Source organism: Hippoglossus hippoglossus, chromosome 1, assembly GCF_009819705.1.
Source record: "Hippoglossus hippoglossus isolate fHipHip1 chromosome 1, fHipHip1.pri, whole genome shotgun sequence".
In the NCBI taxonomy this organism is placed as follows: domain Eukaryota; kingdom Metazoa; phylum Chordata; class Actinopteri; order Pleuronectiformes; family Pleuronectidae; genus Hippoglossus; species Hippoglossus hippoglossus.
In genome coordinates, this window is record NC_047151.1 from 19144257 (window position 1) to 19160331 (window position 16075).

The following is a 16075-nucleotide window of genomic DNA, read 5'->3' on the forward strand; positions in this document are numbered from 1 at the left end:
AGGAGGGAGGCAGGAGGAGAGAGAGGGAGGGAGAGGCAGGAGGAGAGAGAGAGAGGGGGAGAGGCAGGAGGAGAGAGAGAGATAGAGAGGTAGGGGCAGGAGGAGAGAGAGAGAGAGGATAGAGGGAGAGGGGGGTGGGGTGGAGGAGAGGGAGAGGCAGGAGGAGAGAGAGAGAGAGAGAGAGGCAGTAGTAGAGAGAGGGAGGGAGAGGCAGGAGGAGAGGGAGGCAGGAGGAGAGAGAGGGAGGGAGAGGCAGGAGGAGAGAGAGAGGCAGGGGGGGGGGGGGGGGGGGTGTCCATGGTCACGTAGCTGATTGCAAGTGATCCTTAAAAATAATGGTTCAAGTTTAGAACCAATAGAGGTTCTTTATCTGGGACACAATGCTGGAGGAGACCAAATAAAAGCATTAAAACACACTTCATTGATCTTGGATATTATTTATTTTTCCTTATTTTTTATCAACATATCAAAGCTGTTTACATCATATTTTTAAGGTCTGCTCCACGATCATATGATCACAAGCTGTGACTAACATCTTCATCAGGTTACTAAATGGTCGGACACTCACAGAGACCTTACAACACCATTTCCCAGAATGGGGAACATTCATTATTAGCCTCTATATCTTCAACCTCGGGTGACGCATCTAAATTGCAGATACAATTTAGACCAATTTAGTTGTTTTACTAGATTAGATTTGTTTATTAAGTCAGAATTATATTGAGTGCCTAAAATAGACAACTGTAACACTCTCCTTTCATTAAAACCAAAGAACACAATCAGCCACAATGAATTCAAATCTCTGCTGAACGAGTGCTGACTAAAACTAGGAGGAGAAAGAAATACATCTATACCACATGGGTTCACATCAGCTCGCAAGATTATCAATGAAGCTGGGAAATGCAAACTTACCACTGATTTTTGAAAGCAGCTCTCGCCTGGACTCACATATCTGTAGATGTCGTTCCAGTGCAATTATGCTTTCGTGTAGGTTCAACAATCAAACTTTACAAACTTAAAATAAGGCAGAACTTAATTCTTGATATAATTCATTTTTCTAACTCCAACACAAACAAAGGTAAATGTTTCCACACATGACTATAACTCTACCACCAACACTTAAAGGTAACTTTTCCCATTAGTCCAGTCTCTCTTGTATCATATGGTGTTAACATGATTATTGGTGTTCAGCATTTTCTCATAGTACCATGACAGTGTGGGAGGTTGGTGTGGCACATTTTCTTAAACGTGTGCCAACTCCTGAAACGCACGCACACACACACTTCCTCCTAAGAAATATGAATACCGTCTCCAGGAAGCCACACTTTGGCCACCCAGCGCGACACTTCATTTCCTTTGAAACTCGTGGAAGAGCACGACCATTCCCCGATGCGCATCACTACGAGAGCATGTCAATGAGGTGCAAATGACAGGGGTGCATTGTGAGATGGGTGCAGAGTGGGAGTGCCATGTGACACTCCTGAATGGGCTGCCGGGGGTTGGCCGGGGGGGAAGGATGGCAGCATCCACAAAGGCCCATTGAAGGATTGCAAACTAGGTACAAGACTGGCACTGGTCCTCCTTCCCTTCCATGGGACAGCAGGAGGAGGCTGCTGCTTGGTACTGACTGAATGGAGGGATTATTTCAGATGAACTGGAGAGGAGGTTTATTATCACCATGTTACACTTCCTTCGTTTATTGAGGGCCACTTTGTCCGCTTCATACACTGTCTAATGTGATTAACCACTATGTCTTGCTCATACAGTCAAGAATAGGCTGTTGTTTTGTAAGCGCTATAAAACTTTAGAATTTGTCATAGATGGTTTGTTCTATATGACAAGGCTCAAAGTTCATTCTGAAGCTAATTTAGATGAGCAAAAAAAAAACTGATGACAGTCTGTTTGACATACAGCAAAGGATGACTGCTCAACCCAAAATAACAAATATGTGCTATATGGAGGCCCTGAAATGAGATGTTCTTTTTTTACATAATCCTTTGATCTGAGAAGATTTATTGACTCTATTAGCCTATTTGGTCTTTTTATTTTAGGTCTTTCTGCCAGAAGCCCTTGAAGACAAGCTTTTTCCCAGGCACACCCCAAATGACACATGGTATAGAGGGCAAATAAAGATACAGACAAACAAGGCCATTTCTTTATGGATTCATTTGAAGGTCTACCGGCCCACCCCACTAATGTGGCTGTCCTCGGGGATTTCTCCCAATTCTCTTGATGGCCACAGCCTCTGTCTCTCTCCTGCCTATAACATGTAACATCCATCATAGTGGAAGATACATAGGTTACAGTGTTTACAATTCAATTATATTGTGTTAGGTTATGTTTTGTTTTCCTTTTTTCTTTCATCATCTTAATTGTACATGGCTGTATTGAAGTTTGTTTGCTTTTTCTTCTTATGTAACTGATCCAAAATTTAGACAAAAACTTAAATAGGAAAAAGAGAAAGTCATGTGATTGACCCGTGCATCCACCACAACCTGCTCTGTGTGCAGACTCTGTGTGTTGCTCTTATTATTACCTCATCTGACTTCCAGATGCCTCTTTGGCAGAAGATACATTTCTAGAGGCAAAAAGAAAGTGAGTGATGTTATGTAACTTGCTTACTCATATAATAAGTATGATTGTTTTTAATAAGCATTTACTTTTAATTACAAATATCGAGTGGTGCCCATTAGCCTCTTATTACATTTTTGTATTACATTACAAAAACAAACTCCTTGCACATTCACAGTTGCTCAAAAAACATCAAGACCTTAATGTTTCTTTAATTGTGTTATGATCGTGATGTTCCTTGAATTCTGCCAAACCGTCTTTGTTCAGTTTATTGGAAAGTGGCAACCAACTTCAATGTGCATTACCGCCATCTACTGCTGTACTTCTCTTTCCTTTTTTAATCGTTCCTTCCCTCCTCCTCTATTAAACCATGGTTTAAAAAAAACAAATGTTTACCACAATGATTCCCCAGTTATAAATCAATGTTTTATTGGGAATTAATTTGAGTATTTTTTTTCTGAACAGTGGGTTATAATATATATTCCTGTGATACGTGTATTTAGGGTATACATATATAACTCCTGCTTAAGACAGACCACAGTAAAACTACAAAAGTCAAATATAGGACTGAGTTCCGTGTATTAAATGAACAACCAAACAGAAATACATATCATTAGATAAAACTATGATACATCTGTGATACCACACATCATGATCTCAAACTTCTGTGTCATATCCTGTTTCCAGTTAGTTTGCAGCCTCTTACCACCAACATTCTCAGTGTGAAACAGGTACCTTTCTTTTCAAGTACTTCAAAAAGTCTGGATGTGTTTGAAACCTACTTCAAATAGCAGTGGGTTGGACCAGACCAAAAAACAAACCTCAGAATTATTCACTGTCTTTTTGATTTTCCTGAGTTAAGATACATCTCACTTGCCTTTTTACGTTCTTCTAACATATGAGAGAATAAGAGTGATAGACAATGTGTATGTTTTATTGGGGCATTTACAAAGACGTGCTGTTACACTAATGCATATTTGCTACCCTCTAGTGGTGATCACAGTGCATCAAATATTTAGATTATTTGCTTCGCTGCAGGTCAACGCAGGACACAAAAAATGTGAGGTATTAAAACACACTCACATCATAGTCACTGGATGTGAAAGGGATGAGGCTTCAAACCTACATGAGGCCTAATTATTTGTTAGGTGAAAGTAAACAGTAAAGGTTGATTTATGTGAATCATGATTTGCTCTCTAAGATGAACTGTATTAGTAAAGCTGAAGTCTCAAGGCCAGAGTGGTTCTTTGTTAGAAAACATAAGAGTTTCGCAAAAATTTGACTCAATCACTCTATAGCATTTATTATATTAATGAGAGATGTCATGATAATGTTACGGGTACTGAACCATTGTCCAGCACACTCACACAGTCACTGCTCAGTCTACAATAGAGTTATGACGAGGGACAAATAAAGCAGAGCTCACTATTCCAGATCTCACTGTATGATCACTGTACTGTTTATACGATGAAGCACTCAACCTCTCAGGTCGTGCAACTGTTTTTTGTATCTAAAAGAATCTCCAAGAAGATCTTGGGTCTGCTCCATCTTTATAGAAACAAAGCTCAACTTTGCCTTTATTCATTTGGCAGACACTTTTATCCAAAGTGACTTACAGCTTTAGGGCCAACACTAGCTTCAGTACAGTACCAGACCTTGAGTGCAAGGTGCTTAATCACTTCAAAACAGAGATCAGGTAAAAAACAAAGTGCACCACAGTAAGTGTTAGTTGGGTATGCTAGGGTGTTAGAGGTGATAGAAAAGGAAGTGCTCTTGGAGATAGGTAAGATAAGATAGAGGAATGTCTCTAGCATTTGGTAGCTTGTTCCTCTACCTGGGAACCAAAAAACAGAATAGACTGGGGTGTGATTACCTTGTGTGGAGGGTTGACAATGCCAGAAAATACTTCCATGGAGGAACACAATGGCTGAAAAGAAGCACGAGGCCTTTTCGGCTATTCAAGCTGACACAGAAGTCAGAAGGTATTAGTGACGTGAATTTGTTTCTGGTAGCCTTGGATAGGCATGGATACTGCATATGAGCAGTATAGATTGATGGGAAGCAAAGTGACTATTGCCCTTTTAGACTTATTGAAGACACCAGACACACCATCAAATTCTGGAGCATGTGTAAGGAAGTCATGGCGCATGAACTAGGGCCCATAGGAGGCTACATAACAGGTTACAGTCGAGGTGAGAGAAAACAAAAGCTTGCAGTCAGACTCAGCCTGATTTTTCGTATGTTGTATAGTACAAAGTGGCATGAATTGGAAAAAGATCCAACATGGTAAGAGAACGTTAGCTGCTCATCAAACAAGACACTCGCATTCCAAGCAAAGATCCAGGCCCCGTTCAGATGTCATATTGTTATGGAGACATTGACTGGCTCGGTAGACTTCAGTTTGTGTTCTTTATTCCATGTTGATATGTCTGAGAGACAAGCCAAGATTTGCATTGAGACATTGGGGTAATTTGGCAAGAATAAAGGAATAGTTGGGAGTCGTCTGCATAGCACTCACATGAAAAGCCATGTGAGTGGATAAAAACCTCAGCCCCAAGCCTTGAGTCCTCCCTGTGTGTAGGGGTTTGAATTAGGACGTTTAGCCTTGCCAGAACACATGAAGGAAGGGATGCCCAGTGAAGCACTTTACCAGGGAGGCCTATAACATAGACCGCAGAACAGCAGGATGCAGTAATTCGGTGTGTCATACGCAGCTCATAGGTCCAGCGAGATAAGAAATGAGGACTGAGTTGCAGCTCTTGCAGCCCTGAGGGCTTCTGTCATAGACAACGGAGTTGTTTCAGTGGAATGGCTGATCTTAAAGTCTAACTGATTTGGATCAAGGAGAGCATTCAAGAGGAATTCTGAGAAACCACTCTATAGATATCCTCAGATGAGTTCCGAGACCAGTTGATAGTTCTAAACTTGAGCTGGCTTGAGTGTAGACTTTATTTTTAACAGAGGGGTTTTAATGAACCTGGAAATGTTCCTAAATTCAGTGAAACATTTATCACATGTGTAACTGGTACAGTGGTGGGAGGTGGTTCAGACAATGGCTACCACGGTCCAGTCAGGAATTTTAAAACCTGATATCATGATTAGATCAATATCAGATTATATTCATATTCAACAAAATGTGTTTGCACCTGAGGGCTTTACATGAAAGAGAAATAAAAAAAAAAAAATCTGGATCTGGATCTTTTATGCTAACATAAAATTAAAGTTTATTTGTAAAGAACAATATGGACAACAGGACATTGCTCAATAAGCTATATTAACTAAGCACATACGAATAATCACATTGTTAGATATGGTGAGAGAGTTTCTTACAGTTATCAATACTCCTGCACCATTACTGCAATATGTGAACTCTGAAATGTTCTGATTCTTGGTATCTCAGCCAATAGCAACTGTGTGGTGAACAACACGTTGGTTAGATCTTTGCTTTCAAATGCTCTTTCCTCATTTTGGTTATATTTTCATCTACATTTACATATATGAAGAATCAAGGGCAACTTATTTGCTGTGTATGATGTAACAGTGAGTTGTGTGTATGGTATCAACAGAGCATTGCTTCAGTTCAGTCAGAGGATTGATCCTGTGTTTGCATCAGCTGATCGGTTATCAGCTGTTTTTATTCATGCTTTACCATCAGTGGCTCATTGTTAATGTACCACACACCAGTTGCTTAGTTTTAAACGATGAAGTAATAACAAATAAAATCCTGTTAAGTGAGCAGACGTTTCCGATGCTCTCATCTAAGTTGACACAACACTTTGTTGAGTTTTTTAAATGCTGCACACAATGCATTCTTATGTAGCAGGTAGGTGCGGAGAAGATCTTCTTTTTTTTCCCAGTGTTTCCCTTTTGGTTTCTGTTCCAATCCTGAGTTTTGTTTCTTGAGTTTTATTTTTATCTAATTTGGGTGATATCAAAATAAAACAGGAAATAGTCCAAAAAGCCACTTTTAAGGGGCAGATAATGACGATACTTAACTGCTTTAAGGATATATTGTCTTAACTTTCAGAAATAGGCTACAATAATCCACTCCTTCAGGCCAATAGGAGCATAGGAGCATCTTCCACATACCAACTCACTCACAAACTCAGATTGAAAATAAGAGGAACGTGTATGAGGGAGGGTCAGCATCTTCTGCAGCCTGTGCTACATTTAAAACCAGCGAGGTTGCTGGGCTGCAGTGTATGTTTTGGAACAGGAGAGGTCGACGGTCACATAACTCTCCCGAACTCTCCCAGCTCGACCGGCTCTCCCACTGAGACTCACATCACCAGAGCCGCCTGTGAAGAGGCAGCACGATAAACACAGGCGAGTATGTTTACTGAGCTCACAAAGAAAGTTGTGGAGGCAACAGTGCTGTTTTCTTTAATTCATGTCATTGTTTTTTTATCAAATGGAAAAGTGTATTCAAATTCATAATATTCTTGTTTTTTTTAATTGTAACTATAATTACCTCAGGCTTAAAGCCGCAGTGATCATATTTCATAATAACAATGGGTGAAATGTGTAACGAAGGTAGTCACTCATATGATAACCAAACAGACCCCTTTTTTTGGTTCCAGACAAACTGTAGTCAGCAGGCAGCTGCTTCAGTGGAAAGCTCGAATAAATCCATTGTTTCAGTCAGAGCTTTGCAGGCAGGATTAATAAAAGGGGCGTCATTTTCCCTTCATAGCTGATTAGTCTACACTGTAGACTAATCAGACTAATGTAGACTCTACAGAATCAAGTCAGTGAACATAACACATGTCAGGCTACTCTGATAAATAACTCTTAAATCGACTCATTACAAGTGGACAACATGGCACAGAGACAAAATTTGTATCTATCTAATGAACACAGAGGAGCAGTTTAATTTACTTGACCTTTAAAATGTAAACTTAAACATTGATAACCATAATAAAGTTTATGAAGTGTGATTATTACAATATGCAATTAGCACAATAGTGGTCATTATTAAAAACTTGCTGGTGTATCAACAATCCAAGTATAATGCCCCACTAAAATCTTACAAGAATGGTAGTAGAGCACAGGCCTCCACCAAGGTTAAACAGTCCCCTTAAATTTAATCCAGCTGCACCAAATTGCACAAACTCAATGTATACCTATTAGTCCCATAAATATCCCCTGATATTTGTTTCATTAAGATCCACGAATTATTATTATAAAAATCTGTGAAAACTGTGAAATTCTCAGAGTTTAAAATAAACAAAAAGGTTTAAACTAATAAATGAAAGTTATTTTATTTTATATCATTTGAAGATTATAGCATTTGCTGACATGAAACATCTTGCTGTTCCAAAAATGTTATTGTCTATGTAAGTGATGATTCCAAAGGACCACAGAAGTTGTCCCAAGTAACTGAGGACAGAAAAATGCATTCAGGTCATAGAGTGACCGGATCAAGGGCGTTGGTGTCTCATCCCTTTCCTGGACGTCTGAAATAACCTCCACGTGTGCACAGGTCGGAGGGTTATCCTCGCTGTAGGACCACCGGAAGACACACAGCAAAGGGCCTGGATATGAATGTAATTACATACGTCACTTTTTTTTGTTCTCCAGGCCAAAGAAAAGGCAGGAAGCGATATTTATGATCACGCCCCTCCCTCTTCATGTCTATCCCTGTCTGCTTCCTCCTTCCTACAAGCTCAACATCTATCTTCCTGCTTCTTGTTCATTTGCTGTCTCTGTTTGTGGTTGTTTCCTGACTGTTGTTGTGGAAATCAGGAATAAGTGGAAGAGATCAACATGTAGAATAGAGGGAGAGTTTGTGGCTGCATGCTCCCCAGGCAGATTAAAAGCATTTTACTCTCTATGTATAAAAAAAGACTCCTCTGTGAAGTCATTGTACCAAGCTAAATCCATGTCAACATATAACACTTTGTTTTTAGATGGATTAGACCCTCAAGTTATAGCATGTTGACAAATGAGCTTAAAGGATGTCAGTAGAAGGATTTGGTTTGCTTTGAACAGAGCGAGGCTAGCTGTTTCCCATTGTTTCCATTGTCCTGTGTTAAGCTAAGCTAATTGTATTGGCCGTTCAGAAGTGGTGCCAGATCTTCTCATCCAACTCTCGGCAAGAAGGAGAGCAAGTGTGTTCCTTTAAAACCTTAATTCTCTTTATTTAGATTCTCAATTACATGCTAGGAAAAAATCCTCAGCCTGTTAGAGCTCAACCCAGGGGCTTCATATGATCATATGAAAGACTCTTTTGGAGGTGGAATTGTAGAATACACTTTGGACAATAACGTAAGAGTCAAACAATTTATTATTGTGGATATAGCCACAAGTATATCTGTGTATGAAAATGAGAAATAGAGAACTTTTGACCAGAAGCCCTCTCCATGTGACAGGGTTTCTGGTCAAATCGGCAAATTGGCAGTTTTTTTATTGGCATCTTGTAAGAGAGTTTCAATAATTTCCACAATAGTTTAAATGTAGTGAGTGAATATGTATGATGTGCTTCTTGCTTTGAAGCGAAACCATTTCGTTGGGGTGAAAACAAAAAGGGTTCGACTTGATCTGTTCCTTTTTCATTTGCAGTCCTTTCTGTCCTGTTAGCAACTTGTTTTCCTCCATCAAACCAGACAGCTCAAGTTGAAAAAACAACTGAGGATTAGCAGTTTGTTGTTCTGCTGATTCAGATAGAGAAGTGGAAATGGACTTATAGGAATTGAATATGCTGAGTAAAACTAGCATCCAGACCAAAAGGTGCCAGAGTTACACCAACAAAGGGACAAAGTTTGAGTTATAACAGGGATTTATTGGTAGATTTAGTTATGGAAATACAAAATTACAAAAGAAAAACAAGTGCAAAAAATTGAAGATCAAAGGGCGCCAGTGAATACAACCTAAAAAACAAACAAAAACAGAAGAAATGCTAAAACTTATAAAAAATATAAACAATACATATAGTTTAATACAAAGTAACAATTAAATGAACAAATATCTTCGACCTAGAGGAAATGAATTGTGTCATTTTTAATAGTTATGGAATCATATGGAGTCTGTGACAAAAACACACAGTTTACTGATGACAGGCTTCAAATTGTTGTCATCAATACATCAATATGTATTTTTCTGTTATGTTTATAATCAATAACTTACAGAATTGGCCCAAGAAACCTGGGAAATGTGGACATTTATTTCTATGTAAAAACAAAAAGTGTTACTTCTTTTTTGTAAATTGAATTTATTAAAATTCTAAACAGCTTTTCAGATGGATTATTAAATAGTTCTTCAGAAACAGGTCATAAGACAAACTAGTTTCGATTTGATTTATATTCATCAATGCTGACGCAATTGGTTGGGAGTTAGGCAATTCTTCTTCTTCTTTGTTGCAAGATATTGTACAATGATTTCTATGGTGAACGTGACAATGTCATGACTCATTTAACTTATCACACCCGACCCAGCTACACCTTTAACACACCTTGTTGACTCTTGTAATGACTTGACAAAAATGACTTGACTTGTCTCAAACCACAGTAGCAGACATCGTGTCAGAGCGTGTCTTCCTATTAGTTAACAACAATGGTCTCTATTGGGCTTTTTTGATTCAAATGTTTCCTACAGCAGCAACACAATTCTTCTAAATTGCATCCTAATCATGATGCTTCTGTACACTTCTGTATGTATACCTTTCAGTCTAAACAAGATAAGCTGCTTTGTCCATTGCAGTGTTGTGAGAGAGGCAGCTTATTGGTTAAATATGTGCTTCTGAGAGAGACTTGGGAGTCGGGGGAGGAGGGGCGTCACTGTGAGCAAGGAGGGGAGGATTTGGCCAAAACACTTTGTGACAGGGCTCCTTGTTACTGTATAACGACAGAAAACTCAGAGCACTGGCCAAGACCTGTTGCGCAACCGGTAGTGTGATCGGGTGCACAAAAGGCAGTGAAATAGAGTAAGGGGCAACAGAGAGGAAGTGGTTAGAGGACGAAAAATAGTATATACAAATTAAAATGTTGATACCTCCGCCAAGGGCCAGCAGTCCCCTTGAATTTATTCACATGCTCATAGGTATCAGTCCTCTAAATGTGCCTGTTTTTTTCCACCATCAAGATCCATGAATTATTCCTGGGGAAAACGGTGAAAAAGTTGAAAAATTAATTATCTCCAAATGGTAAGGAAAGTCCTGGATCTGCCCCCTGATCCAGATACACAGTGGATGACCCATTCCGCATCCTTCCCATGTTTTAGACATGAATTAATAACCGATGATACTGACTTCTTTTTATTGGAACGTGTAGCCTTTAGCACAGTATCATACATGAAGCCACCAAGTTTATATTTAACACCTCTTTTTACAAAACTAATTGTTATGAATTCAAATGGTTCCTCATTCGACTTAGCCAAATAAGCAACAGTAAACACTAAAGCGGCTTTAGTGAAACAGCAAATAATGTGTATCTTCACCCTTAAGTTTTGGTGGAGGTGTCTCTCCCAGCATAGATTTGAAAAAGAGCCTGGTTTTCTAGATTTAAATGTTAAATGGTTGACTCTACATAAGCATTGGCACGGCAAAGTCCAAGATGCTTATTTTTTGACAACATGAACTTCAACTATAAAAAGTATCATGTCCTGAATGTGCTCCTCTCACATGCAAAAGAATACTTATAGTACAAAATGTTCTGAATGGATATGTGCAGATGACTCCCGGAAGCTTAGTGGTGCATATAGTTTCCCATTCAGGAACTTTAAGTCTATAAGCAAGGTACACTATTACAATAAACCTGCCATTATCGAGTACAGCCTGATTGGTCCTTTGTACCCTTTTCCCAGCGTCATGGTGGGTAATGGAGGTAATGAGTTGCATTCATGTAGGTTGCTGTGTTGCTGGGGAATGTCTCCAGGTCATGAAAGGCAGTTGTCACCAGTTGACTGACGCCCCTCTTCGCCGAGTTCCTCTGCATGCTCCGACTGACCCATCAATGAAAAGCCACTTTCTTCCCCCCTCTGTGGTGCGTGGCTGCGCAGGAGAGCAAAAGGGAGGTGGGAAAACGATGGACAATACAGTAACCCAACGCTGGACGGACTCACAATGTGAGGTCTCTGTGCCCTGGTGGACCAACAGACAGAGAGGCCTTTCTCGTGATCCAACTGCTCCACCAATCCCACGCCAGCATTGCTGTGAACTTTAATTATGCAGCAGACACATGCATATTCGCGTGCTAATCACGTCACCTCGGCCAGGACACCCTGTAAAGTAATTAAGATGGCAAAAGAACCATGTGACCCCAGGGGACCAATAAAGAGAGCGCACATAGCTGTCTTGTGATTACATAATTCTTCCAATAAAAGACAGGCTGATTAGGACCCGGAGGATGTCCAGCTGTGCCACAACAATATTAGCTTCAGTGAGCACAGCAGGTCTCCATCCCATGTCAAGACAACAATCATATTAATGCACATATTCAATTTTGATATGGTAAGTGTTGGAAATACTAATGTGGGCCTATAGATTATGAACTCTGGGTTTGATTTCATTACATTATAGATATTTGCTTGTTCATTATAATAATAACAATAATTATGATAGCAATAATATACATTTTATTCTTTCAGAATGCAATAAAATTATAATTTGTGTGTCTTCAAGTTGCCTTTTTGTCTCTTTTACATTTTGTCTTGTGATGTGAGACTTTTACATATAAATGAACCTCTGTTATTTACAAGCCCAAGTCAAACTAGTTCACACAATGGACTAAGCCTCAGCGCCAGGTAAGTCAATTATGTAATACCCTGCAGTTTTAAATCTGGTGAATCTGTGGCGACATTCCCAAGCTGGGCCTCCAGTATCAAACTCTGTGTTTGACATAAACCAGCAAATAATGGTTTGCCAGAGCTGAAGAGGGGAGCATTGTACAAATGGAGTTGGAGTAAGCTGAAGCAACTAGGAGAAGCAGCGCATGGTGGAAAAACCTCAGAAGCGTCCACGTTAAGTTTCTTGCGAAGCAGATAAAAATAAATTCTGTCTTCAGAGGAAGGATTTAAGTCCCCAAAAAAATGATGACAAGGTCAAACAGGGATTATCACTGGTGTTGCTTTCCCTCGCTGGAGAGCGTCGAGAGTTAGTGTAATTACTGTCACTGCCGGAAGAGTGATGCCAGCTTTTCACTGCAAGTTCAACACATACTTGTGTGTTTGTGTTGTGGAAAGCATTGCATTTCCTTACCATGCACTGCTGTACAGATAGTGTTCCCATGCTGCTGTTGTGCTGCTTTGCCTTACTTTGCCTTGCTATTAAGAATTGCAATTTTAATATAATTCAACTGCATGCATCTATTCTTCCTCCATGGAGGGGTACAGGTTGCCTTACTCCTGCCTCTGGTGCATCGATTATGGTAAATATATATTCACAGACACAGTTTCATAGAGTTTGAGTGGCTGATCATTTTAGTGAGTTATGTGTTGGCAGCATGGGCAGAAGCAGGACGTGTGGAGTCGAGATCTCTACAGTGGCATTGTGGTTAATGGCTTTCTTTTAATAGATGTTATCTGTGGGACCTATTAAGAATAAGCGTGTTTTATCTGGTCGACCTTTTACATGAAGATTTGTCAGTTTCGTTATGTACAACTAAGTCAATGTATTAATCTTAGAGCAGGTGGCGAAGCAATAAAACTTTGGCCCCAAAGTTCATATAGGCAAAGTCCCTTAAGATTTTGTTCTTTGAACACTGGCAGTTCCACTGTTATACAAGTTTCCGACAACTAAGTGAATGTATTGCTTGGATATTGTTAGTGCAATTTTCATTTGATATATACTGTTTATATACCACGTGTGTACCACTAAATGTGTTTAGTATTTTCAGTTTGGAGTATGGTGAGGTGCACACCTCTCAAACCATAAGACTAGGCCATATTATTAATATACCAGCTACATAAAGCAAATAGTTTATGTAATCAACACGTGTTAGACCTATTGTACTATGATAATACTGTGCTGATGCTACAAGTGAGTTTATAATTAAATAAACATAATTGCACCAGCTGTTATGTAAGTTGAACTATGACTGTAGCAGAATTAAGAAATGATGTGTTCATTCTGCTCATTCAATATTTGCTAAGTCTGCTAAAAATCTTGTGTCAGTCACGCACCACCTTCACTGCTTTAAGCTACACTTAGTCGTACTGTACTCAAGCGAGTTCGTGACAGAACTTAAAACTTTATATGCTTTCATAACTTCCACCAACAATGTTGTTTGCCATTTATTTGTATGTCTGTCTTTTCGCAGAACTCCTGATCCTGATTTCCATGAAATTTTATTATAGCATGATAAAAGGAAGAACCAATAAAAGTTTGGTGCAGAACAAGATAATCGAGTCAGGATCTTATTTTGTCTTGCTTAGCTTTACCAAAACAATTTGTTTGGCAACATGAATTAATAAATGCAGCCGAGTCTGGGCCCTGAGATCTGTGTTAGTATCCGGTGAATGTGATCCGTTTGTCTTAATGCCAAACCACAGCTAACGGTAAGTGTCTATGGAAGCATTAGAGTCCATAGAGGCTTCCATACGATCAAGCTGACCAAAAGTATCCTCACCATTAAAGCATAGTAACCATACAACCTAAAATACACTTCACTTCACTTCACTTAAAGCCAACAAGAACCCAACTCCAGTTAGTAAAGGACCAGTTGAAAGATGAAAACTGTGGCCTCACTTTTCCAAATTTAACCTTCATTAACAAAACAAGTCTTGCAATCAGATTTATCTGTCTAAACTGGAGTTTAAGTATCGCCAGCAACTATTCTCTGTTGTTCTTGCACCGTCATACAATGTTCTTGTGCATTGTGCGAGGACAATAATGGCATTCATTCATTCATTAACTCATTCATTCATTCATTCATCTGGAATTTGAAAGTCAATCCTGAAGTCACTAGTAGTGGTACAAAAGTCTCATGTGAGGATATTTAATCTATTTTAAAGGTTGTTGATTTCAATAAAATCAATGACCCACTGATCAAAGCGAATGACTGCTTTGTTCTGCCGCAGCCTCCAGTCCTTCATAGAAGCAGAAAGCCACTGGTTCTAGTGATTTTGTCAGTCTGCTGATAGTTGTAAATAAGACTTTAGGTGTGATATATTGTGCTTGTCTGCAGAAAAGAGCGGACAGGGCTTTGTACTACTTTGGTATTTCTACAATCAGTATATTAACCATATTTGCACCAGTTTCTGAAGTGTCACATAAACTATGAAATCCACTGGTACAGTTTCAAAGTCATTAGTTCTATTTTTCAATAAATACATTTTTGTCCCCAAAATTGGATACTTTTTTCAAATGATTCTATTTTTCAAATTACATTAAATAATTTAACGGTTGAATTAGATTTTGTAAAAACTAAATTTTTCTCTGTGTGTGATCATCTAAATGCAATTTAGAGACAGCTTCAATTATACTACATTTTTGTATAACACATCAGAATTTAAAGATGTATATTCAGCTGCTTACTTGATATATAAACCAATGCTTACATCTTAATTTTCTGTGACAGCTGTGATTTATTCACAATGCACAGATTGGAAATATTACTGGTTATGTATTTAGTTTCTATATTTAATTCCTGTTGTTGTGTTGAACTTCAAACTTTAGACTGTGTCATTTTCTGCTGATTATTCAAATGATTGTCTGACAACCTTCCTTCTTAACAAAGCACAGACAAAGGAACAGGAAGGGAGGCAACCCTGCAAGATGAATTTCAGTGATTATTGGCCCGAACACAGACAAACAGTGATGACATTCGAGAGGTGCGCTGCACCCCTGAATCATGCACATGACTTCCTGTTGATTTATGGGTTTGGACCTGGAGACAAAACCGCTGGGGTGGCCTTTTGGACAAGTTAAAGGGTCAAGCCACCAAAACAAACAGAGCCTGTGCTTCCCGAGGGATTTCCTGCTCGACAACATGAAACAAATCCACCACCGACATCAACTTAGAATACTGTGTCTTGTCATTGAAAAGACTCCATAAAAACAGTTTTTTTTCTAACCACCATATAAACAAGATGTTACGTCTGGTGACTGATATATTTTTTGGGTATTTCTGATTTCTGGTTATGTTTAGTTGCAGGATGGAAGTTAGGTTTTAGTTAGGTATACTGTTTAGCTTTGCTGTATTTTTACAGTTATATACCAGAAAATATACAGTAAAAATACAATAAAACATATTTACAGTTAGTTTCTGCAATTTGCAAGGCATTGTGGGTAAAGTACATGATGCAAAACGTCTTTTTCAGTAGCATTGGGTATGTAGTATGAGGCAATATGTCATTTACAATAGCTGTAATTGGATTGAACTAAAATTACGGTAACATACTACATTTGCAGTAGTGCTACTACATGATGTCAATGACTGTTTCTCTGTGTTTTACTCTAAAGACGTTTTTCGAGTTATATCTCTATGCTTTATAATGGGAACCAGCTATTTCTCAGTGTTTAATCATTGGAATTAGTGAGAAGGAATCCAGTTTGTTCTTTGTTTGTACT